This window comes from Leptodactylus fuscus, chromosome 1 (assembly GCF_031893055.1).
Source record: "Leptodactylus fuscus isolate aLepFus1 chromosome 1, aLepFus1.hap2, whole genome shotgun sequence".
Classification (NCBI taxonomy): Eukaryota; Metazoa; Chordata; class Amphibia; order Anura; family Leptodactylidae; genus Leptodactylus; species Leptodactylus fuscus.
In genome coordinates this window covers 12,632,148-12,658,108 of record NC_134265.1, presented here as the reverse complement: position 1 = coordinate 12,658,108, position 25,961 = coordinate 12,632,148, and the positions used below count along the sequence as shown (strand labels likewise).

The 25,961-nt window shown below is 44.7% G+C and overlaps 1 protein-coding gene and 1 pseudogene across 1 annotated transcript in view; both read left to right on the top strand.

Moving 5' to 3' along the window:
- The window catches only part of LOC142190140 (uncharacterized), a 186,718-nt gene that overhangs the window by 37,634 nt on the left and 123,123 nt on the right, over window positions 1–25,961 (top strand). The gene's annotated exons all lie outside the window — the stretch shown is intronic.
- Window positions 1–25,961, top strand: part of LOC142188918 (uncharacterized) — a 79,800-nt pseudogene that overhangs the window by 29,150 nt on the left and 24,689 nt on the right.

Genomic DNA, 25,961 nt, shown 5'->3' with positions numbered 1-25,961 from the left:
AGAGGTTAAGTACAACTGGGTAGATACCCCTTCTGGACAGCAGGTAACGCTGGGTTCACACCTGCGTTCAATGTGTCCGTACTATGGTTTCCGTCTTCTGCATGGCAGAAGACGAAAACCATAGATCGGGTCCGGCCGTGCGCGGCGGTGAGCGTTTTAGGCTCTCCGCCGCGAAACCGGATTTTTTTATCCGGACACAGAGTACTGCATGTCCGACTCTGTGTCCGGATTATAAAACCCGGTTTCGCGGCGGAGAGCGCAAAACGCTCACTGCCGCGCACGGCCGGACAGCTTTCTCACCCATTCAAATGAATGGGTGAGAAAGTCTCCTGCAGGCTTCCGTCTCCTGCATCTGTTTTATGCAGGAAACGGAAACCTGCAATAAGGAAAGAAGAACACAGATGTGAACGAGCCCTTACACGAGTTCTTTGGGATGCTGGATGCAGACATTCACCCCAACTCTGTATGTTACTGAGCCTCCAGGAAATCTGCATTTACTAGGCCTTGGTCCAGTGAGTCTCTCAATGTTCTTAGTGTTTCACACACTAGTTAGGAATTGATGGTCCCATGCAGGGCCGCCATCAGGAATTTTGGGGCCCCGTACAGCCTTAGTGTCTGCCCCCCCCCCCCAGAAGTCAATGGGAGGCTTTTTTTTCAGCGCTGAATCTAACGCAGATTCCACACCAAATTCACCTGTATTTTCCTCTGTGTGAATGCACCCTAACAATAACAAGACAATGACAAGAGACCGGGAGTAGGTAATCATAAGTAGACCGGCCTCCTGCACTGTACAATGCGGCAAGAGAATGGCGCAGGAGTTTGAACGGGTGACGAGTACGACGTAACGAGTATAAAATTTTTTTTTTAAATTATGCTGTGTATTTTCTCTTTCAGGTTACGATGATCCATTGGATTATGTTGGATTCCATCGATGATCATCATTTTTGTTTTATTTTTTTTTAAATTCTTTAATAACATGGTCAACGATTTGTCTATTTCAATAAAAACAAATTTCTTTCATGTCTCGAGTTTTTATAAATACTTTCTTACCCCTTAGTAATGGCGACTGATAGACGGCATCCATTACTAAAGTGTGGCTTAGTGTTAGTGGTGAATCTTCTAGCACTAACCCTCCAATTATTACCCCACTACCTAATGCTGAGAAGAATTGGTTATCATCCAACACCCGGCTGTTTAAAAGAGACTGCTGAGGATTGGGGCAGTCACGGGTTGGAATTATTAGGGTCAGTGCACTGGGGGCACTGCAGGGGGCCCGATCGAAATGTCAGGGCCTCGATCGGTCCCCAATCCAGCCCTTGGACTGCTGCTGCTGGCGCCAGGGCCCCCCCCCCCCCCAATTTTTCAATTTGGCCGAGCCCCTGACGCCAGTTGCGGTAGTACTGCCCTATCGGCGGCCCTGGTCCTATGACTGCAGCTCCGTCCCTGCAAGGTCTTGTCTCACCTCTGCAGGTCTCCGGCCTCCTGTGCTGTGTACACCATGCAGCTTGCAGCACACACTGCACCTCCACACCTCTCCTCTCTCCTGCACTCTCTGATCTGGATCTGAAAAGAGACCCTCTTCCAGTCTGTAGCTCCACCCCTTTTCTTAAAGAGATAATGGCTGTGGAACTTTGTGTATGCTGACAGGTTGACTGGATCTCACTATACCTTCACAGTACACAGTGTAGATCACATAAGATGACATTTGTAGTGACCCACTCTGTGGGGCGCTACATTTGCAGCACTGGCGTCTTGGGTTCGAATCCTGCCAGGAACAACATCTGCAAGGAGTTTGTATGTTCTCCCCGTGTTTGCGCGGATTTCCGCCCATTCTACAAAGACATACTTAAATGAAGAAAAAAAAATGTACATTGTGATCCTTATATGGAGCTCACAATCTACATGAAAAAAAAAAAAAAAGATGTGAGAAATATCTTGTTAGACATCAGAAAACCCACACAGGAGAGAAGCCATATTGATGTTCAGAATGTGGGAAATGTTTTAGGTGTAAATCACATCTTGTTTGCCATCAAAGAGTTCGCAACAGAGAGAAGCCATCTCCAAAAACATGTGTAAAACATTTTAACTTAAAGTCATCTCTATCTGCACATCAGAGAACTTGCATAGAAAGAAAATTCCCAAACAATTACAGCTTAACCTCTTAAGGACCAGACCCTATTTTTCAAATCTAACATCTTTTACCTTGTGAGATCCAGGTGATTCCAAGATTGTTTTTTCATGACACCTTGTACTTTATGTTGGCGGTAAATTTTGATCAATATGCTTTGCGTTTGTTAAAAAAAGGACAATATCCTGAAAATTTCATAAAATAATCAATTTTGAAAGTTTCTGTTATTCTGGTAAAAACACAGAAGTTAGAAGGCTTATAAATTTAATAGCAAATTAAAGAAAATTTCAAGATTTTGTTTTCTAGGGATCTACTTACTTGTGAAGCGACTTTTCAGACCCTATATAATAGAAAACGCCCATAAATGACCCCATTTTTGAAACCGTAGCCTTCAAGCTATTCTAAATCGTATATAGGAATATTATTAACCCTTTAGGTGTTCCACAGGAAGTAACGCAAAATGGAGGTGAAATTTCCACATGTCACTTTTTTTTATGCACATTTTCCATTTCACACCAGATTTTCCAGTAACAAAGAAGGGGTTAATAGAAAAACATACCATAATATTTATTACTCTGATTCTGCAGTTTTGTAGCAATATCCCGTATGTGGCCCTAACGTGCAACGTAACTCAATACCTGTCCTCAGAAATCAAAGAGCACCTTTAGGGATTTAGGGCAGCAATTTCATTAGGACGGGGGTTTTTTTGTTGTTTTTTTAACTGTAATTTTTATTGAGAATATTTTTCCATAACAAAATATTAAAAACAGAAATGGTACATCGGAGAGGGGGGAAAGCTATGGGCCAAACCATTAGACAAGAACGGAGATAATGGGGGGGGGGGGGTCAACAAGCGACCCAACAAGACAACAAAAGAAAAAAGAAAGAGAAACAACAACAAGACAAAGGAGAAGGGGTGGGGAAGGACCAGACTTAGAGACCATGTAGTACAGTGCGTATCCTAAGGGGACCAAATGGAGTGAAAGGCATCCAGTGTTATTAATACAAGCCGTCAGGAACTCCAGGCTCCTCACATTTTTCATACGGGCCAAGAGCTCAAGGCCGGAGGGAGGGTTCACTTTCCTCCAATTCAATGAAGTAAAGAAAAAGTCTGGAGTTCTTGCCAAGGTGTCTGGGAGGGAGGTTCAAGAGATATACAAGGGGGTCAAGAGGAACCCCCTGTAAAAAGAGATAGTTAGTCAGGTTCTTAACCTCCCTCCAGAAGCCAAGGACAAGGGGGCACGTCCAGAAGATGTGATACAAAGTACCCTCCGCCATACCGCAGCGCCCACACCCAGAAGGAATAGCCGGATTCAGAGCATGGGGGAGAGCCGGGGTGTGATACCAGTGCATGAGAAGCTTAAATTGTGTTTCCCTGAAGATCACACATTGAGAGGACTGCTGGGCCCGAGACCAAACAATCTGCCACTGTCCCGGGGAGATGGGCTTGCCAATCGCCTCCTCCCACATTAGGATAGTTTTTAGACACCATGTTGCATTTGCAGAGCCCTAGAGGTACCACAACAGTGGGAAACCCCCAAAAGATACCTCATTTTGGAAGCTAGACCCCTTAAGGAATTCATCTAGGGTTGATATGACCATTTTTAACCCCCAGGCTTTTCACTAAAATTATCTGTATTTGGCCATCATTTAAAAAAAATAAATGATAATTTCTCCAGTTATATGCACTTTTTCATCATTCTTTTTCCATTTTACCAGGGAATAAAGAAGTCAATCTTGTTGCACAATTTCTCCTGAGTACAGTGATGCCCCATTTGCGGTCAATAACCACTGTTTGGCCACAGCGGAGGGCTCAGAAGAGAAGGAATGTTATTTGCCTTTTGGAACTCTGATTTTCCTGGAATGGTTTATATGTGCTGTTTTGCTTTTGCAGAGGCCTAGAGTTATCACAACTGTGGAAAACCCCCCAAAGTGACCTCATTTTGGAAACTAGACCCTTTAAGGAATTCATCTAGGGGTACAGTGAGCATTTTGATCCCACAAGCTTTTCTAAATGGCCCTACACAACAGATGGTACAGAAGGAAAATTGCAAATTTTGAATGTTTTATGCTATTTCAGAGTCCAATATATTGTGCCCAGCATGGGCCACCTGAGACATACACCCCATAAATTGTAATGTGGGTTCTCCTGGATATGGCAATACTCTACAGGTGTCTGTTGTTATATCTGACCACACAGCAGCATACCTGCCAACTTTTGAAGAACCGAAAGAGGGACAAAATGTGCGGCGCGCCGTGGCAAATTTAACCACGCCCACTTTTGTGTTGACTCCGCCCACTCGTTAATTTTTCATGTGCCCACACACAGTATAATCCTCCTACAGTCACCCGTAAATTATATGTCCCCCCCTCTATCTCTCCCCCAGTTTCATATACACCCTTCATCTGCCCCCAGTTTCATGTCCCCCTTACATCTCTGCCCCCAGATTCATGTCCCCACATCTCTGCCCCCAGTTTCATGTCCCCTCCATCTCTGCCCCCAGATTCATGTCCCTCCATCTCTGCCCCCAGATTCATGTCCCCCCAGATTCATGTCCCCCCTCCATCTCTGCCCCCAGATTCATGTCCCCCATCTCTGCCCCCAGATTCATGTCCCCCCATCTCTGCCCCCAGATTCATGTCCCCCCTCCATCTCTGCCCCCAGATTCATGTCCCCCATCTCTGCCCCCAGATTCATGTCCCCCCATCTCTGCCCTCAGATTCATGTCCCCCCATCTCTGCCCCCAGATTCATGTCCCCTCCATCTCTGCCCCCAGATTCATGTCCCCATCTCTGCCCCCAGATTCATGTCCCCCACATCTCTGCCCCCAGTGTCATGCCGGCCTCTCCATCTCTGCCCGCAGTGTCATGCCGTCCCCTCCTTCATCTGCCCCAGTGTCATGCCATCCTCTCCAACTCTGCCCCCAGTGTCATGCCGTCCTCTAAATCTCTGCCCCCAGTGTCATGCCGTCCCCTCCTTCATCTGCCCCCAGTGTCATGCCGTCCTCTCCTTCATCTGCCCCCAGATTCACATTCCACCTCCACATTAAACTTACCTTCTCCTCCGCTCCCTCGCTGCTCTCTGCGTGCCTCTCTCACTGACACATGCGGCTGAAGGAAGGAGCTGACACAGGTCAGCTCCTCGCTTCGCCGCTGCATGTCTCTCTCGCTGACACGGCTCCTGGCTTCAGCCGCCTATGTGTCAGCTCCTTCCTTCAGCCGCATGTGTCAACGAGAGAGGCGCGCAGCGGCGAAGCGAGGAGCTGACCTGTGTCAGCTCCTTGCTTCAGCTGCATATGTGTTCAACTCAGATCTGCGTCCTTTGGGACCACGGGACCCCGGGACCACGGGACATGTCATCCAAATCGTGACTGTCCTGCGGAAATCGGAACGGTTGGGAGGTATGCATCAGGGCTCAGAATGGAATAGGACTATAGATTTGGCAGCATAAAGCATTTCCACTAAGGCAAGTATGTAAGGCCCCTGAGGTACCAGTACAGTGGAGAACACAAAGAAGTGACCCCATTTTAAAAACGTTACCCCTTTATGTATTCATCTGGGGCTACAGTAAGCATTTTTACCAAACAGGCGTTTACAAATGGCACTGCACAGCAAATGGTACAGAAGGAGAATTGCAATTTTCGAATTGTATATGCCACTTTAGCACCCAATATATTAGGCCCACTTTTGTGTCATCAGAGACCTGCACTCGAAAAACTATTAAGTGGGCTATCCTGGGTACAGAAAAGTTGTATGTGTGGGTGTAAACTGCTGCTTGAGCACACAGCAGGATTTAGAAGGGAAGGAGCACTGCTCTTTTTAGCTTTTGGCGTAAAGATTTAGAGCAGCGGTTCTCAACCTGTGGGTCGCAACCCCGGCGGGGGTCGAACGACCAAAACACAGGGGTCGCCTAAAGCCATCGGAAAATACATATTTCCGATGGCTTTAGCCGCTGAGAAGCCGCGCTGCCTTTGCAGCAGGGTAGATCCTAGTGGGGGTGAAGGACCTGTGATGACGTCATGACCATGTGATCGGACTCTGGTGTGGGCGGAGCTATTCAGTACAGTGCTGAGTTACACAGGAAGGGAAGGCTGCAGTGAGTGGAGACTGGAAGGTAAGATGGAGGGAGGAGACAGCATGTGTAAGCAAGGGGTGGGAAGGGGATGCAAGCAGTGTGTGAGTATGACAGGAGGGGTTCAGGCTGTGTGTGAGCAAGATGGGGGACATGAATCTGGGGGCAGAGATGGAGGGGACATGAATCTGGGGGCAGAGATGGAGGGGACATGAAACGGGGCAGATGAAGAGGTTATATGAAACTGGGGGAGAGATGGAGGGGGGACATATAATTTACGGGTGACTGTAGGAGGATTATACTGTGTGGGAGCACGTGAAAAATGAATGAGAATGGGCAGAGTCAACATAAAAGTGGGCGGAGCCAAATTTGTCGCGGCGCGCTCTGTGCGCCGCACATTTTATCCCTCTTTCTACTTTTCAAAAGTTGGGAGGTATGGGTTGTAGCAAAATTAAGGCCCGTTCACACAGGCACAGAGGGGGCAGATTATGGTGCGAAATCCACGTCATAATCCGCCCTCTCACAAAGGAGGTCTATTTAGACCGCCAGGCTTGTTTTTTGCGTGAGCGGCATGCTAACGCTCACGGAAAAAAAAAGTGGGCTGCCCTTTCTTCAGGTGGATTCCACAGCTCGGTGACTCGTGGCGTCCGCCTGGTGGTAGCAACCTCCCGAGTCGTCCCATTAATTTGAGCTGACTCCGGGGGGAAGCCGCAACAGTCGTGGCAAGCGTGTTTTGACCCGAGAGTGACGCAGCTCCCCGAGTCACTCTCAGTGCCTAAATCCGCTATTGATCCGCTATACCGCCCCCTGTGTGAACTAGCCCTTACAGTTATGAAGTAGCCACCAAAATTATTTTTTGGTTTGGGGTCACCGCAACATGAGGAACTGTATTGCGGGGTCACGGCATTAGAAAGGTTGAGAACCACTGATTTAGAGGGACTTTTTGGGCACCATGTTGTTTTTGCAGAGCTCCAGAGGTGCCAGTAAGTTAGAATTCCCCAAGTAGTGACGCCATTTTGTAGGGGCAATTATAGGGTCTCTGCAAATTTGACATGGCGTCCAAAACCCAACAATCTACGCTCCAAAAATACATAGTGCTCCTTCAAACTGCAGTTTACGTCCACATGTATGAAACTGGTGTACCCCGGATAACATACATGTCCTATGTGGGTATAAACTAATGATCGGGCACAGAATGGAAGGAGCTCTATTTTGGTTTTTGGAGCACAGTTTGGTTTTTGGACATCATGCCACATTTGCAGAGCCGCTGAATTGCCAATAAAGTGGAATCCGCAGACATGTCACCCCATTTTGGACACTACACGGCTGAAGGGATTTATCAAGTGGGATAGCGACCATTTTAACCCTTGAGTGTTGCATTAATTTCATTTCCACAAATGAATGTGTGGCTGATAATAACTGAAAATTGCGATTTTTCCAGAGATTCGCCATTTCAGTGCCTGATATGTTGTGCTCAGCCTGCGTCAGCAGAAACACGCACTTCAAAAACTGGTAAGCGGGTATTCCAGGCACAAAAGCTTTTGGAGCGTTCGTCTCTGATACAAGTTGGGCACAACGTATTATGTATGTATTTGTATATTTTCGGGATGAGATCCATTTTATAATGACACCATTTTTGGGTGCCTATAACTTATTGAGTATTTTTTATTAACTCTTTCTTGGTGTTTTTCCACACGCCAAACAGCATTATACACACTACATGCACGTCACACAGACAGCCCCGCTAAATACACGTCACACACAGACGACTCCGCTACATACACGTCACACACAGACGACTCTGCTATATACACATCACACACAGACAGCTCTGCTACATATACGTCACACACAGACAGCTCTGCTACATACACGTCACACAAAGACAGCTCTGCTACATACACGTCACACAAAGACAGCTCCGTTACATACACGTCACACACAGAAAGCTCCGCTACATACACGTCACACACAGAAAGCTCTGCTACATACAGGACACACATATAAGTTTAGCTCTTCCAGAACAGATCCCTAAAACCTGCTCATGTGACTCCTATAAAGTAAACTGATCACATGACTATGACATCATCACAGGTCCTTTATCTTGAGCAGCTGATGCTATAACAGTAGGACCTAATCATGTGACTCATTGACTCCTCCCACACATGTGACATCATCACAGGTCCTGTAGCCACGGTTACTGTACAGGAAGAGGTATATATTCGGTGGTCGTTCACAGGCCTGGCAGGATTCGAGTTGTCTCAGGACTCGGCTGCTTTAAGGTCTGTTCCTTCCATGGCTGAGATGACAATATTTGTGTCTTTTGCCATCTGAGGTTGTTCTGGGCTGTTTCCATCCCTCCCATAGAGGTAAATAGTAGTCGGGGCCTTCACCCTACGGTATAAATCACATGATGGCTTTATTCTACAAGTCGCTACAGTTACACTGATACCACATTTATACAGGAAAAATACGAAAAAACAACTAAAGGCGTCAGGGCGCGTTCTTATTGTGGTATGTACTATCCTTTATGATTTGACTTCATTTACTTCACTTTTTTCCAGCATCCGCAGTATTTTTTACACTTGTCCTTATGCAGAGCTAACTACATTAACTCTCCCATGAAATCTGTCACTATGACTTCACTACATATAAACACTCACTTATGTTGATTTCTCTGCTATAGGCTACTATTTGTCACCATACTTTATTGCTGGATTACATTTTTGTTACATATTTACACATTTTTTCAACTACCACGTATGTTCTTTGACAGGTAGCATTGGTCCCCTTATATGTATATGTTTATGTCTCTGCACTGTGTTGTATCAATGTTTTTTAATATTTTCAAATTTTTTTTTTATGTATGATGATCACATTTATACAGGGTTTAGGTTTTATTACTTCTCCGTTCTATAAATAACCCTCTCGTCTGTCCCCGGTGCTCTGGTGTTCAGGCTGCTCTGGGGCTTTTATGGCAGAAGTCGCCGCCGCACGTGACCTATGAGGCCAATCAGCGGCAACAGAAATGTATAACAGACACAGATTGAGCCCCCTCCGTCTGTGTCTGTTCCTATTGACTCTAATGCTAACAACATGACGGACATAAAACCTCCGGAATACACAACTGTCTCTTCCATAAGAAAGAAGAAATCTGCCATCAAATTATTTACATTGGAGTGACAGAGACCAAAGGAGGAAAAGCTTCATCTACATCTGTAAGAGATAAGAAAACCCGATAGTAAACACGGATATTGTGACCCTAACAAAGGATTATGTGGTAATTGTTCCATCTTACAGGTCAACAAAGGAGAAGAGTCTGATACTGAGGAGGAATATGCCATGTATCTTCCCATACTAGAGCCTGAACCGGAAGCCCCCCTTATACTCCCTACTAATCCTATTTATTACATGGGATCTTGTGAGGTGTTTACATTGTCTCATCTTTTTTTTTTTTTTTCAAGATGGCACTGCCATGTGTGGCTGCCTGTGTTACAGCTGCTACAAACTAAACTGATCTTTCTCTCTCCTGTTCTTTCTTACACTCCTTTTCCAGCACTATAAGGAACATTAGTATGAAAACTTACTTGCTGGCTGAAATTGCTGTAGAAACACTTTTCAAAGGAATCCGTTTTGAGCCTTTTGTCTGGAAGGATGTCTCCACACATACAAGGAAGACTTGTATACACAAAGCAGACACTGTTACAGCTTATGTCTGCAGGAAGGCTACAAGACAAGCATGCTCTAACCATCCCCCACAAAGTAATAAGAAAACTTAAAAAACTTAGAAAACGGGGAAAAAGAGCCTGTATACTAAAACTGAGACTTGGCTTACTGAAATCACTCCAGACACACTTGCCTCCGTGGAGTTCTTCAAACTTCTTTGTGCGGACAGGACGCTGGACAGCGGTAAGCGCAAGGGAGGAGGTCTTGCAATATTTGTGAATGCGAGATGGTGTAATCCAGGACATATTGTAGTTAAGAAACAATCGTGTGAAAAGGATATTGAACTACTAGCCATGAGCATGAGACCTTATTACCTGCCAAGGGAACTATCACATGTTATCGTACTAGCTGCATATGTCACCACCTCTGCTAAAGCTGACGCTGCCTGTGAAGTCCTCCATGCTGTTGTGAGCGAGCTGCAATCATCTCACCCCCATGTCCTGCTCCTAGTGTCGGGAGATTTCAACCATGTCTCTCCAGCATCCACTCTACTCTACTCTACACACCTACGCCCCCTAGTGAGCTCCGCTCTGGACCCCCTCCAGTTTGCCTATCGGCCGGGCATTGGGGTAGATGACGCCATCATCCACCTTCTTCATAGAGCTCTCTCTCATCTAGAGAAACCCGGGAACACTGTGAGAATAATGTTCTTTGACTTCTCCAGTGCTTTCAACACCATTCAGCCAGGGCTACTGAGGGAGAAGCTGAACCTTGGTGGAGTGGACCATCACCTGTCCAACTAGATCCTAGACTACCTGACAACCCGCCCTCAGTATGTGAGAGCCCGGGACGGTGTGTCTGACAATGTGATCTGTAGTACGGGGGCACCACAAGGTACAGTTCTTGCCCCATTTCTCTTCACACTGTACACTGCTGACTTTAGGCACAACTCATCCAGCTGTTACTTACAGAAGTACTCCGATGACTCTGCAATAGTAGGCCTTATCACTGATGGCGACGATAGGGAATACAAAGACTTAAACCGGGATTTTGTTGAATGGTGCCAGCGGAACCAGCTCAGGATTAATGCTGGGAAGACCAAGGAGATGGTGGTGGACTTTAGTAAACGGAGAAGTGCCCCGACCCCGGTGGAGATCCAAGGAACATGTATTGAGATAGTCAGGACCTATAAGTACCTGGGTGTGCTCCTCAACAATAAACTAGACTGGGCTGATCACCTGGAGTCGCTGCACAGAAAGGGCCACAGCAGACTCTACCTGCTCAGGAGGCTGAGGGCCTTCGGAGTCCAGGGGCCACTTCCTAGGGCAGTATATCAACCAGGGACAGAAATACACTTGACAGGCTGATCAGAAGGGCCAGCTCTGTCCTGGGGAGCCCCTTACAGGTGGTGGAGGACCCAGTACAGGTGGTGGGTGACTAAAGGATACTGTCTGTGGTGACCTCCATGCGGGAGAACAAATCCCACCCCATGTATGGGACCTTGATGGGACTTGGAAGCACTGTAAGTGACCGTCTGCTTCACTCCAAGTGTGAGAGAGAGCGCTATTGTAGGTCCTTCCTTCCAACCGCGACCAGGCTGTATAATCTACATCAGACCAAGCGAAGATCACTCCGCACAAAAAATAATGATTATGACTATGAAGTCTTCCTTCTTTCTCTTCCGTTCCTTAGCTGCTATTGACTCCTAGTATATCTTCTCTTCTTAGCATATGTGTGTCTGCGTCTGTAATATATTACTGTGTATTATCCTGTATCTGTATTGCTAGGCTGCTGTAACATACTGAAATGTCCCCACTGTGGTACTATTAAAGGATTATCTTATCTTCTCTTCTCTCCATTCAGGTTCCTACAATATAGAATCCTCTCAGTATCTTCTATATAAGAGAATATTCCTGATTGATCCATTAAAGATGGAAAGAGACAGGAACAAGATGGCGGAAAGTCTATTAAATCTCACCCTAGAGATCATCTACCAGCTTACTGGAGAGGTGAGAGATTCTGATGATGTCATCATTACATCATTCTTATCTATAGTAATAACAGATGATATGACTGGAGAGGTGATGGACTCTGGACATGTATGTAGTGAGATTTATTAATGTGTCTCCCCATATCCAGGATTACACAGTAGTGAAGAAGACCTCTAGTGGGTGCTGTCAGGTTCCTGTGTATGAAGGATATGGAGGAACCCTGAGCCTTATCCCGAGGTCTCCACCTCGCCCCCTTATACAGGAGGTGATCAATAGACAGAAGATCCTAGAACTCACCAACAAGATGCTGGAGCTGCTGACTGGAGAGGTGACACTGCTGGGAATGCTGGGACATTATACAGTAACTGGAGGGGTCGGGGTGATGACTGTATCATTGTGTTGTCAGGTTCCTATAAGGTGTCAGGATGTCGCTGTCTATTTCTCCATGGAGGAGTGGGAGTATTTAGAAGGACATAAGGATCTGTACAAGGAGGTGATGATGGAGGACCACCAGCCCCTCACATCAGCAGGTAATAGACATGACTATATACACATGGACTTCCATTATTTGTATGTACAGAATGAATTCAGTCCCTGTCTGTGTTTCCTACAGGTAGATCCAGTAAGAGGACAACACCGGAGAGATGTCCCCGTCCTCTTCTTCCACAGGATGATCAGGTAGATGGAGATATTCCCTATGATGTGTAGACGGGCTGTGAAGTCCTTGTGGTCAGTCTTGGGTTATTCAGCAGTATAAGGGTGCATTCACACTGAGTAAACGCTAGCTTATTCTGAACGTAAAACACGTTCAGAATAAGCGGCGTCTAAAGCAGCTCCATTCATTTCTATGGGAGCGGGGATACGAGCGCTCCCCATAGAAATGAATGGGCTGCTTCTTTCACTCCGTGCAGTCCCATTGAAGTGAATGGGGAGTGCCAGCGTGTACGCTCCGGCATGAACAGAGCTTGCCGTATACGCCGGCACTCCCCATTCACTTCAATGGGACTGCACGGAGTGAAAGAAGCAGCCCATTCATTTCTATGGGGAGCGCTCGTATCCCCGCTCCCATAGAAATGAATGGAGCTGCTTTAGACGCCGCTTATTCTGAACGTGTTTTACGTTCAGAATAAGCTAGCGTTTACTCAGTGTGAATTCACCCTTAGATGGTTTATACTTGTGTAATGAGAGGTGGAGATGGAGGATAAAGCTGACCATAGACATTACAAGATGTCTGAATCTTCCCACAATCTTCTGGCTATGGAGACTGCTGGTTGGAATAAGGAACCATCAGGTTGGATTTCTACCAATCTGATCCTTTATTTCCGCTGAGACAAACAACCCCGGATGTATCTGGTAGAATCTGATCTCCTCCACTGACAACCTGAAGCAGGTCTAGCCATGCCGAGTATACATTTGTATGAGGTTCTCATGGTTGTCATTGAAGTGTCATCTAATATCGATGTCCAGCCTCTAGACCTGCAATCTTTTAGCTCAGATAATTCCCACTGTAACTTCTCTACGCGTCTACTAACGTTTTGTATTTGTTTCACAGCTTTTGAAACAAGATAAACACCTTGATGATATTGATGCTGTAGCCATAATAATAAAAAAAGAAGATCCCTATGTGATTGGTGATGAGGAGTGTGAGGAGGACATTCCTACAGGGAACCGCCCAGGTGAGTAGTAATCAATAGAGATAGGTGAACCTCTTAAAATTAATTTAAGGTTTGGTGGCTCATGTTCTAAAATACATAGTGTATGACACTGTCGGGGCTCCTAGGCTATATATATATTGTAACGGGGTTAGCTCAGGGATCGTCGTCTCCTCAGATAGACGAGCACTTTTGGCACAAAAATAAAAGTCCAGTCCAGCAGAATATGGTGCAACTGGCCGCAACCAGTTTTATTTATTGGGCTGTCTGCCCTTTTATACAGACACTTTCATGAAACCAGGAATTAACCCCACACATCTCAAGAACCTGGCTGAATGGAGTAGAGCCACACCCAATACTCCTACTCCAGCAGTCAGAACTTTTTACCAGGGTTTTGGTAAGACCCATGAGCCAGGAGCACAGCTTTGCTCACCTGCAAACTCCTTGCAGATGGTTTTTTGCCCTTGGCGGGATTTGAACACCAGGACCCAGCGCTGCAAGGCTGCAGTGCTAACCACTGAGCCACCGTGTGGCCCCTTGGAGACCACTTGTGTGGACTCTGTCAGCAGACGGTTGGTCTCCTGTTGGTTGGCATTAGCTTGCTGCAGCTGAAAGTTAGTCTGGATCAGCTGTTTTAGCACTTCCTCCATGCTTGCAGGGTCTGGCTTTGCAGGAGCAACAGACTTAACCCACGACATAAAATTTTTGTGCCAGCGCAGCCTCCACCATCTGTAACGGGGTTAGCTCAGGGATCGTCGTCTCCTCAGATAGACGTGCACTTTTGGCACAAAAATAAAAGTCCAGTCCAGCAGAATATGGTGCAACTGGCTGCAACCAGTTTTATTGTAAGTGGTGCAGACAAGACAAAAGCAAAATACAAAATAAATCCTAGCCGTTCGGCTTCTACCTTAAACAGCAGGTATCCTAACTAAAGAGAGCTGGACCTTCTGCACACCTCCCTAAACACAAAATACAGCAGGTAAACTCACACTTAGTTTCCCAGGAGCAGAGAGAGCCATATTCCTTTGGGCTGTCTGCCCTTTTATACAGACACTTTCATGAAACCAGGAATTAACTCCACACATCTCAAAAACCTGGAGTGGCTGAATGGAGTAGAGCCACACCCAATACTCCCTCTCCAGCAGCCAGAACTTTTTACCAGGGTTTTGGTAAGAGCCAGGAGCACAGCTTTGCTCAGCTGTACCTAGATTGTGTATGACAGGAACCTGGGAGAAATGTATACCCCTTCTACCACTTTTCCCCTGGTCCTGTCACAATATATACAGTATATATATACAGTGTTGGCCAAAAGTATTGGCACCCCTGCAATTCTGTCAGATAATACTCATTTTCTTCCAAAAAATGATTGCAATCACAAATTCTTTGGTATTATTATCTTCATTTAATTTGTCTTCAATGGAAAACCACAAAAAGAATTGTCAAAAAGCCAAATTGAATATAATTCCACACCAAACATAAAAAAGTGGGTTTGGACAAAAGTATTGGCACAAATCATGTGATGCTTCTCTAATTTGTGTAATTAACAGCACCTGTTACTTACCTAAGGCACCTAACAGGTGGTGGCAATAACTAAATCACACTTGCAGCCACTTGAAATGGATTAAAATTGACTCAACCTCTGTCCTGTGTCCTTGTGTGTACCACATTGAGCATGGAGAAAAGAAAGAAGACCAAGGAACTGTCTGAGGACTTGAGAAGCAAAATTGTGAGGAAGCATGAGCAATCTCATGGCTACAAGTCCATCTCCAATTACCTGAATGTTCCTGTGTCTACTGTGCGCAGTGTCATCAAGAAGTTTAAAGCCCATGGCACTGTGGCTAACCTCCCTCCAACCGAGTTCAAGCTGCCCTGCAGTCCGAGGGTACAACAGTGTCAAACCGTACTATCTGTCGGCGTCTGAATGAAAAGGGACTGTATGGTAGGAGACCCAGGAAGACCCCACTTCTTACCCAGAGACATAAAAAGCCAGGCTGGAAAACTCCAATAACCAAAACTAAAAGCCAAAAACGTTTTGGAAGAATGTTCTCTGGTCAGATGAGACAAAAGTAGAGCTTTTTGGGAAAAGGCATCAACATAGAGTTTACAGGCAAAAAAAAGAGGCCTTCAAAGAAAAGAACACGGTCCCTACAGTCAAACATGGCGGAAGGGTCCCTGATGTTTTGGGGTTGCTTTGCTGCCTCTGGCACTGGACTGCTTGACCGTGTGCATGGCATTATGAAGTCTGAAGACTACCAACACATTGTGCAGCATCATGTAGGGCCCAGTGTGAGAAAGCTGGGTCTCCCTCAGAGGTCAGGGCTCTTCCAGCAGGACAATGACCCAAAACACACTTCAGGTCAGCACTAGAAAATGGTGGTGAGAGAAAGCCCTGGAGACTTGTAAAGTGGCCAGCAATGAGTCCAGACCTGAATCCCATAGAACACCTGTGGAGAGATCTCTTGATGGCAGTTTGGAGGAGTCCCCCATCACATCTCAGGGACCTGGAGCAGTTTGCCAAAGAAGAATGGTCTAAAATTCCAGCAGAGCCTTGTAAGAAACTCATTGATGGTTACCGGAAGCGGTTGTGCGCAGTTATTGTGTCTAAAGGTTGTGCTACCAAAAAAAATGCACCACCAGTGGATTTTGTCAAATGTATGTGATGTGCATAAATTGAGTCCATGTAGATGATATGTATACCTACTACTACGAAATCAGCTGAAAAATGTCACGTGACATGTTCAAAATTGCCAAATACACATCATCCAGGAGAGAAGAGGATAGAAATGGAAAAAAACAATAAATCTTTGTCCTATTATTCCTTACAACCAAAGTAACTTTTGTTGTTTTTTTCTATCACAAACACAAATGGAACCAGAATACAACAATATGAGATGATATAAACATAGTTTGGTGCATAACTGAAATTTCCCCAGTGTGGGACTATTAAAGGATTATCTTATCTTATCTTATAATATTTTGTTGATCCTCCTTTAGCGGCAATAGCTGCTTTGGATCTCTCTTGCATGGAATAAATCAGGTTCTGAATATATTGCTGGTCAATTTCATGATGCCACACTTTATTTAAGACTTCTTGGAGTTCATTTTTATTCTTTGGCTTCTTTGCAGCAATTTTACCACCCATGATATGCCATCAATGTTCAATAGGATTCATATCAGGACTGTTGCCAGGCCATTCTAACATTTTGAAGCATAACAAGAAAAGTTCCAACAGCTCACCACTATGTAGCAATGGATGAATGCAGGTGCTCGATTTTCCCCATCATTAGCAAACCTGGTGTTACGATTGGCAGGTTATATAAAAAAAAAAAAATAATAAATAACCTGCAGAGCCCACTGGGCTCTGAACCGCAGAGCACCCTGGTGTGAACAAAGCTGGACAGTCACTGTCGGGCAACTACACCATCTGGGTACAAATTGAATTGAAACTAAATATATACGTTCTCTGTAGTACAAAGCAGCCACAACTCAATTCTAAAATCTTAGCAGTGTCTGCACTGCAAGACAAACACAAAGTAACAAAGTAGCAGCCTGCCTAACTAAAGCAGCACACTGCCAACTAATGTCTGTACAGACTTGCACACAATTTGATGTTTGAGGCTAGCTAGGTGGGAGTTCCCTGAGCAATTACTAGGGCGAAAATTCTAACTAAAGCCCTACCTAGCTAAGGCAGCTCACTGCAAAACCAAGTCCATAAACAGACATGCACAATGTGGAATTTGAGACTAGAGCACCCAACGGCCCAACCTGCCTCCTTAAATGGAGGGAAGGTGGGACCAATCAGCCCGCCCAGGTGCTCAAGTCATATACTGATAGGCTGACACCAATGTCTGTCAGCAGACCGACCACACCTATCGGATGCAAGGGGATTCACCCCAAGCATGCTGGACCGAACAGAACCAGTGAAACAGGCTGCGACCCTGATATCATGGCCGCACCTGTGGCAAAGTCCTAACTCCTGGTTATGTCGTGGTGGGAGGAGATGGCTATATTCACCCCTCTGGACTACTCCACTGGTATGAGCGCTATATTTACAACATCCTTGTCGTCTGGTCTGGAGATGTAGCGCCCATACCAGGGTTTATTGAGTATATTAACTCCAACCTTTATGGTCTTGGTTTTACTCACACTTGGTCTAAAGATAAGATTTGTTTCCTGGATCTTGAATTGTGTAAGGATTCATTAAACGGTATTGTGACAATGTCTTTGTATAGAAAACCCACGGCAGGGAATATGATGTTACATGCAGATAGCCATCACACTCACCACACCATTACATCCATTCCTGTGGGTGAGTTTACCAGAATCAGAAGAGCTTGCTCTTCTGAATATGACTTTCGCTAGCAAAGACATTCTGGTATGAACAGATTATATGCAAACGAGGGTAATCCAAATTGGACACTCCATAGAGCGACAAAAGTGGTGGATAGCAAGTCTCGTTCTGCTTTACTGAATTCCTCCAAAAATCCCGCAAACAACTCTTCATCTAATGTCTCGTTTTCTCCACTGCTTACAGCACACAGTATGATGAAATCATCAAAATAATATGTAAAAATATTCCCATTTTATACCAAGATCCCACTCTAAATTATATTTTAAAAAGTGGAGTAAAATTTGTGGCTAAGAGGGGTAGGTCTCTTAGAGACATGCTGTCACCAAGTCTTTTCACTTCAACCAAAGAACAGAACCCAGGTTGGCTACACGGTCGAGGTTTTTTCAAATGTGGTGGAGGTAGGTGTAATGTTTGCAAATTCTCTATCAAAACCTCTGTCTACAACAGTGCTGACAACAAATTCTCATTTAACATTAAATCATACTTGAACTGCAACAGTCACCACATTGTTGTTAGGACAGTGCGGCAGATGCGGCCAAAGGGTTGGGTCGCAGCCCGTTCCTCTGTTGTTGCGCCGTAACACACTGTCATTCCCTCCTTGATGCTGGCAGTCCAGCATAGCAGGGGTTAATCCCTTTGCACCGGTGGGTGTGGTCAGTCTTCTGACTGATAGTGGTGTCAGCCTATCAGAACCTGGCTTGGGCACCTGGGCTTGCTGATCAGGCCCGCCTTTCCTCCATTTAAGTAGGCAGGTTTGTCAGCCCGGTGCCCTAGCCTCAATTCTAAGATACGTTCAGAATGTTTGTGTCTCAATTCTTAATCATTTCTGTGTACGCTGTGTGTGGTGCTGCGGCTCTGTGTGTGGCCCAGTACTGATCTAAGTTCTTTTGTGTGTCCTTTTATGTTTATGGAAGTGGGTCTCCCTTCCGAAATTTAGGCTCTTTATATAGAACTTTGTTCACACAGCCTGTCTGCTACCTGTGGTGCTGCAACAGCAGGTAGCTGTGGTGGGTGCGGCCCAGAAAGCTACTCTAGGGCTAGTTCACACGGGCACAGAGGGGGCAGATTATGGTGCGTAATCCACGTCATAATCCGCCCCCTCACAATGGTGGTCTATGGAGACCACCAGGCTACTTTTTTCCATGAGCAGCATGTTGCCGCTCACAAAAAATAAGAAGCACACTGTCCTTTCTTCAGGCGGATACCACTGCTCGGTGAGTATTATACATAATAACCAATGAAGGTGGTTAATGTAATAAATATTTTATGTAAAAGAATTAATCACATTAACATGTTTTTATGAATAATATCCAGCACCCTCCAGTTAGTATGATAAATGTCACACTTATGATTGCTTGCTTTCGTGTCAGTCGAGGTTGGGAGTTCATTGAATCTTAACACAATGGAGGCTCGTTTTAAAGGGATTCTACCGTTAGAACACTTTTTTTTGTGGATAAGACGTCGGAATAGCCTTTAGAAAGGCTATTCATCTCTTACCTTTAGATGTGCTCTCTACCGTGCCGTTACTTAACAATACAGGTTTTTACCGGTATGCAAATTAGTTCTCTCGCAGCAATGGGAGCGTTCCCCAGCGCTGGAAATGCGATGGGGGCGTCCCCATTGCTGCTCGAAAACAGGCTCCAGCGACACCTCTATCTTCTCCTGGATCTTCCTCTTCTTTCTTCGGCATCACCTCCGACGCCTGCGCAGTTGGCTCTGCCAGTGAGACGCTAGAAGCGCCGACTGCGCATGCCGGCTGGTGGCTATAGTTCCGAGGCCGCAGTTGCGCGCATGCGCTGTCGGCTCTATTAGTGTCTCACTGGCAGAGCCAAGTGTGCATGCGTTGGAGGTGACGCTGAAGAAAGAAGGGGAGGATCTAGCAGAAGATAGAGGCGTCGCTGGAGCCTGTTTTCGAGCAGCAGTGGGGACGCCCCCATCACATTTCCAGTGCTGGGGCCTGCCCCATCGCTGCGAGAGAACTAATTTGCATACAGGTAAAAACCGGTATTGCTAAGGAACGGCACGGCGGATATCACATCTAAAGGTAAGAGACAAATAGCCTTTCTAAAGACTATTCCGACGTCTTATCTACAAAAAAAAGTGTTTTAATGGTAGAATCCCTTTAATGAAATTTTATTGAATGCTTTTAAGAATAAGATGGAGAATAGTGGGATGATGAGTAAAGATAAAGAAGTCTACCAGAATTTAATTGAGAAAGTGCGAGTGTCAAAATCTAAAACTAGTGGGAAAAATTCTGAGGATTATCAACGATGGAAGCGATACAACATTGTGAAGTTGGGTGATAGTGAAAAATTAATCTACTTGGTGAGTGAGGAGTCGCCATTAGAGATGAGCGAACGCCGTTCGATCAAATAGGTATTAGATCGAATATCATGGCGTTTGATGTATTCGTTCACAATCGAATACAAGGCCGCATACGCAGTAAAAATTTGTGTCCCCTTCCACCTTCCATGGCGCGTTTTTTGCACCAATAACTGCGAAGGGCAGGTGGGGCAGGAACTACGACAACGGAGGCAGTGAAAAAAATTGAAAAAATCCATTGGCTGCCAAAAACATGTGACCTCCCAATTCATAAGAATAGTGTCGGCCATCTTCGTCTCATTCTCGTTTTGGAGTGATAGGACGAGCTTGGTCTAAGGGCGATACAGTGCTTTGGTTAGGCAGGAATTGGAAATAACAGCTCTTTTCAGAGCTCAATATAAAATCTATCTGCAAATCATGCAGTGTAGCAGCAGGGGACGTGGGCGAGGACGTAGACGTGCATACCCAGCTGTATATCCACCCCACAGTCCAGCTACTGGAGAGGGGCTGCCAACAGTGTCCCTCGTCAGTAGCAGCAGGGGGCGAGGATGTGGACGTGCATACCCAGCTGGGTGTGTAGTACACAGTCCAGGTACTGGAGAGGGGCTGCCAGCAATGTCCTTCATCATTATGAGCAGGGGACGTGGGCTAGGATGTGGATAGCCAGCTGTATATCCACTCCACAGTCCAGGTACTGGAGAGGGGCTGCCAGCAGCAGCAGGGGACATGGGTGAGGACGTGGATATCCAGCTGGGTATCCACTCCATAGTCCAGGTACTGGAGAGATTCAGTCAGCAAACAATTTACTCTTCATATATATATATATATATATATATATATATATATATATATATATATATATATATATATATATTTCCATTATCTCCCCCCCCAGGGGGTTGCAACTCAATTTTTTAGGGCTCCAGCCCAAGGGCCTGAAAATTAATGTTTTAGGGTCCCCCCCCCCAAGATCCTGAAAATTAATGTTTTAGGGCTCACCCCCAAGGGCCTGATATCTAATTTTTTAGGGGTCACCCCAAGGGCCAAAAAATGAAACACTGCTGCTGCATGGCTCTAGTCACCCCAAGGGCCAAAATAAAAAACACTGCTGCTGCATGGCTCTAGTCACCAAAAGGGCATAAAACACTGCTTTTTAAAGGCTGTACTAACTCCAAGGGCCAAAAACACTGCTGCTGCGAGGCTCTACTCATGCCAAGGGCCAAAAACACTGTATTTTAAAGGCTCTACTCACTCCAAGGGCCAAAAACACTGCTGGTTAAGGGTGAGGGCTTTTGGATTTCCCATTGTCTATTCCATCTGTGGTTGTCATGGGCAACGTGATTTAAAGGGGTGGTTGTTAATGTTTTTTGAGTTTAAATTGGGGTTTGTGTCCATCCATTTGGGGAGTAAAGAAGGTTTCCAGGTATTTTCCCACTTTGATAGAGGTTTTTATGAATGTGTAAAGTGTGTAGTTGTTAGGTTGTGATGTTGGGGTAATAGAGGGACTTTGGTGTGTTAGATGCCCCCAGACATGCTTCCCCTGCTGTCTCAGTTGCATTTTAGAGGTGTTGGCATCATTTGCTGAGGTTTAAAAGTGGACTTGGTGACCCTCCTGAGTCGAATGGTGGGATCCCCTGAAATGAAGCATTTTCTCCCATAGACTATAATGGGGTTCGATATTCGTTCGAATAGTCAAATATTGAGATGCTATTCGAGACGAATAACGAACATCGAATATTTTACTGTTCGCTCATCTCTAGTCGCCATGAGTCTGTAATTATGTGCATACAAAACAGATCTTCAAGATACTTCACGAGACACTCTTGGCGATTGGACATGGAGGAGATGTTGAAGGAGGCGGTTTGAAGTTTTTTTCATATATTTTTTTAATCTTTAATAGTTTATTTTTCAGTTGTTTTTTTGCATTTACTAGACCCTATCTTTAACCCCAGGGAGTCTGATCAATAATGCAATGCATTGCAAAATATTGGCATTTGTATGACAGGCTGCATAAAATTCCCTGCTGATATGCCAATGAGATGCTGGTCCTGAATCTTGCTCCGAGTACCGGCAATCACCGGCAAAATGGCCACTCGGACTGCTTTGACTAAGGTGCCAGTGGGGTAAATGCAGGCATTAGCGGGCATTTAACATGGCCATTAAAATACAACAGGCACCCGGTGTATATGTTGTCCGCCGTATTTATATTTCTGACATCTGCCATACTATTACATTGTTTTCTCTTGTATAACTGCAGTAAAGAAGAAAACATTTAGTGAATCTGTTGTTTCCTCATCCTCCACCACCATTACACTCAGATTATTTTTGAGAGGGCCCACATGGTCAGCTATTCCTTTCTTATAATTTATGTAGTTGCATTTTATGTGTTTATCCTTATCCCTACTCTTCCAGTCACTACTAAATATTCCCACCGCAACCCCATTTACATTACTTAGTCTCCATGCACACATCTGAATGTGCCATCCAAGGGGGCGTCCGATGTTCCGTGCCGATGAAACGAGAGTAGGTCATATTCTTCTCCGTTTCACCAGAACAGAATGGATTAGTTGTCCCCATAGAGGTGGGTACATCACGGAATACACTCACATGTCACTACGAGCGTCATTCAAGTTCATTCCACTGCAAAATCGGCCTCATCTTGGATGTAAACTTAGGAGTGTGCACTGGATCTAAATCTTATGTCACGCTTAAGTCAAAACATACTCGCAGCTCACACAATCACTATTTTTCAGTAAGTGACTGCTGTAAATGATTCCTCTGTCTGTTCTAGATAATATATTTTAACATTTTATTCATCTTTTTTGCCTATTTTTATAGTCCTGGGAGGGGAGCAGACCATGTGACCTTCTGCTCACTATTAGGATACACTGCAATACCATTATATTACAACAATGATATGGGCATAGACTACAGACAGTGTTGCGTGATGAGACAATCTTACATATATACATTAACCCCGACTTGCTCTACTTCCCATTGCCTATTCTGATCACCACCTCCAGCTAAAGATTCCAACACTATCCCCCTCCCCAATCCTGTGGCTCTGACTACAGCGACTAATCTCATTCCACACTGAGAATTTCACTAGATAAGAGTGGAGATCTGCACACCGCAACATGGACCAATGAAGATGCCGGCCTCACCACACAAGTGGGAAACTGGAAAAAAGCCTGGTGGCCGAACATCATGATCTACTGGTCTATGCTCTGAGGTCTATACTGGTCTATGCTCTGAGGTCTAATGTAAGGTTGTTATCTGTTTTACCACCATTGTGTTAGCTATAAATTGAAGGTTGCTACATGTTTTACCCTATGTATAGAAATCTATATATAGAAAGTTTCTAAAATATTACTGGAATGTATGAGGTATGTTCACATGATGGAATCTGGCACTGAATTTAAGACACATGCTGAGTTTTTCCCTCCACTGGAAAAAAAGAGTGCATCATCCGAGATTCACTTAATAACACTGATTGAAATGTATGGGAGGTGGAAAAATACTCACAGGTGTGGAGGCTGAAATTTTAAGCTAGAAAACATTACTGAAGCAGAAATTTGCAGCTTGGAACAATTCAGCCATTTGAACATATCCTTAAGGCTGTATTATGTAAAAACAGTAAAATAATTTTTCTAATTTTTCAGATGACTGTACCAGGAGCTCAGTGGGACATCTGATATCTACAAATAATAAAGCAGAGGATCATGGTATCGAACAAAATCCACATGGAGAACATGCCATTACCCCAGATATACCCTCAGACCTTCACAGCAAAGATCTATCATCTGATCCTATTATACACATCTTACCTACTGATTCTTCACAGACTAATGAGCAAAATCGACATCAGAAAATTCTCACAGGAGAGAAGCCATATTCATGTTCAGAATGTGGGAAATGTTTTCGCCACAAAACACAACTTGTTAGACATCAGAAAATTCACACAGGAGAGAAGCCATATTCATGTTCAGAATGTGGGAAATGTTTTCGCCACAAAACACATCTTGTTGGACATCAGAGAATTCACACAGGAGAGACGCCATATTCATGTTCAGAATGTGGGAAACGTTTTCCCTACAAAACACATCTTGTTGGACATCAGAGAATTCACACAGGAGAGAAGCCATATTCATGTACAGAATGTGGCAAGACGTTTAGCCAAAAATCAAGTCTTGTTGATCATCAAAAAATTCACACAGGAGATAAACCATATTCATGTTCAGAATGTGGGAAATGTTTTATTCGGAAATCAAAACTTGTTGAACACCAAATGATTCATACAGAAGAGAAACCATATTCTTGTTCAGAATGTGGGAAATGTTTTGGCCTCAATGCACATCTTGTTAGACATCAGAGAACTCACACAGGAGAGAAGCCATATTGTTGTTCAGAATGTGGGAAATGTTTTGGCCACAACACACATCTTGTTAGACATCAGAAAATTCACACAGGAGAGAAGCCATTTTCATGTTCAGCTTGTGGGAAATGTTTTAGTCGTAAATCACATCTTGTTTGCCATCAAAATGTTCATACCAGAGAGAAGCCTTATTCATGTTCAGAATGTGGGAAATGTTTTAGTCGGAAATCACATCTTGTTTGCCATCAAAATGTTCATACAGAGGAGAAACCATATTCATGTTCAGAATGTGGGAAAAGTTTTGGCCTCAAGGCACATTTTGTTAGACATCAGAGAATTCACACAGGAGAGAAGCCATTTTCATAAACCTGTGTAAATCATTTTAATCAAAAGTCATCTCTGACTGCACATCAGAGAACTTGCACAGAACAAAAATTCACTCACAAGTACAGCTTATGGCTGAGGCCCCGTGTTGCAGAAAAGCAGCTTTTTTGTTTTGTTTTTTGAGCCAAAGCCAGGAGTGGATTGAGCAGAAGAGAGAAATATAGTAGCTTCTTATATATTCTCCATTCCTTCTGTAGCCATTTTTGGTGTGGGCTCAAAAAAAAAAAAAAAAAAATGCAGCAAAATCTGTAACAAAAGAAGCTGCATTTCCGGAAGGTGGGGCTAAGGCCCCACATTGCGGAAACACAGCTTTTTTTGTTGCAGATTTTGCTGCTTTTTTTTTTTAGCCAAAGTCAGGAGTGGATTACGCACAAGGGAGAAGTATAAGAAAGTCCTATGTATTTCCCATTCCTATGTTAGCCATTCTTGGCTTTAGCTCAAAAAAACACAAAATCTGCAACAAGAAAAGCTGCATTTCCACAACGTGGGGCCTCAGCCTAAAGAGGTTTTCCCATGAAAAGTATTCACCCCTGCACTCATACAGAACACCAGCAACTGTCTCTCTGCTGTCTCTAATATCATGTCCTCGCTCTATCTGAAACTAAATCCCTCTAAGACTGAACTACTCCTGTTTCCACCATCTAATAGATCTGTCCCTGATATATCCATTGCAGTCTCAGGCCTTACTATAATTCCTAGGCAGCAGGCCCGCTGCCTCGGGATCATGTTTGACGCAGACCTTTCCTTCACCCCTCATATTGAATCGCTCGCACGTTCATGTCACCTCCACCTCAAAAACATCTCCAGAATACGCCCTTTCCTTACCAGAGATACTCTAAAGACACTTATTGTCTCTCTGATTCATTCTCGCCTTGACTACTGTAACTCCTTACTAATCGGTCTTCCCCTCACTAAACTCTCCCTTCTACAATCTATTCTGAATGCAGCGGCCAGGCTCATCTATCAGGCTAGACGCTACAGCGATGCCTCCGGCCTGTGCCAGTCACTACATTGGCTGCC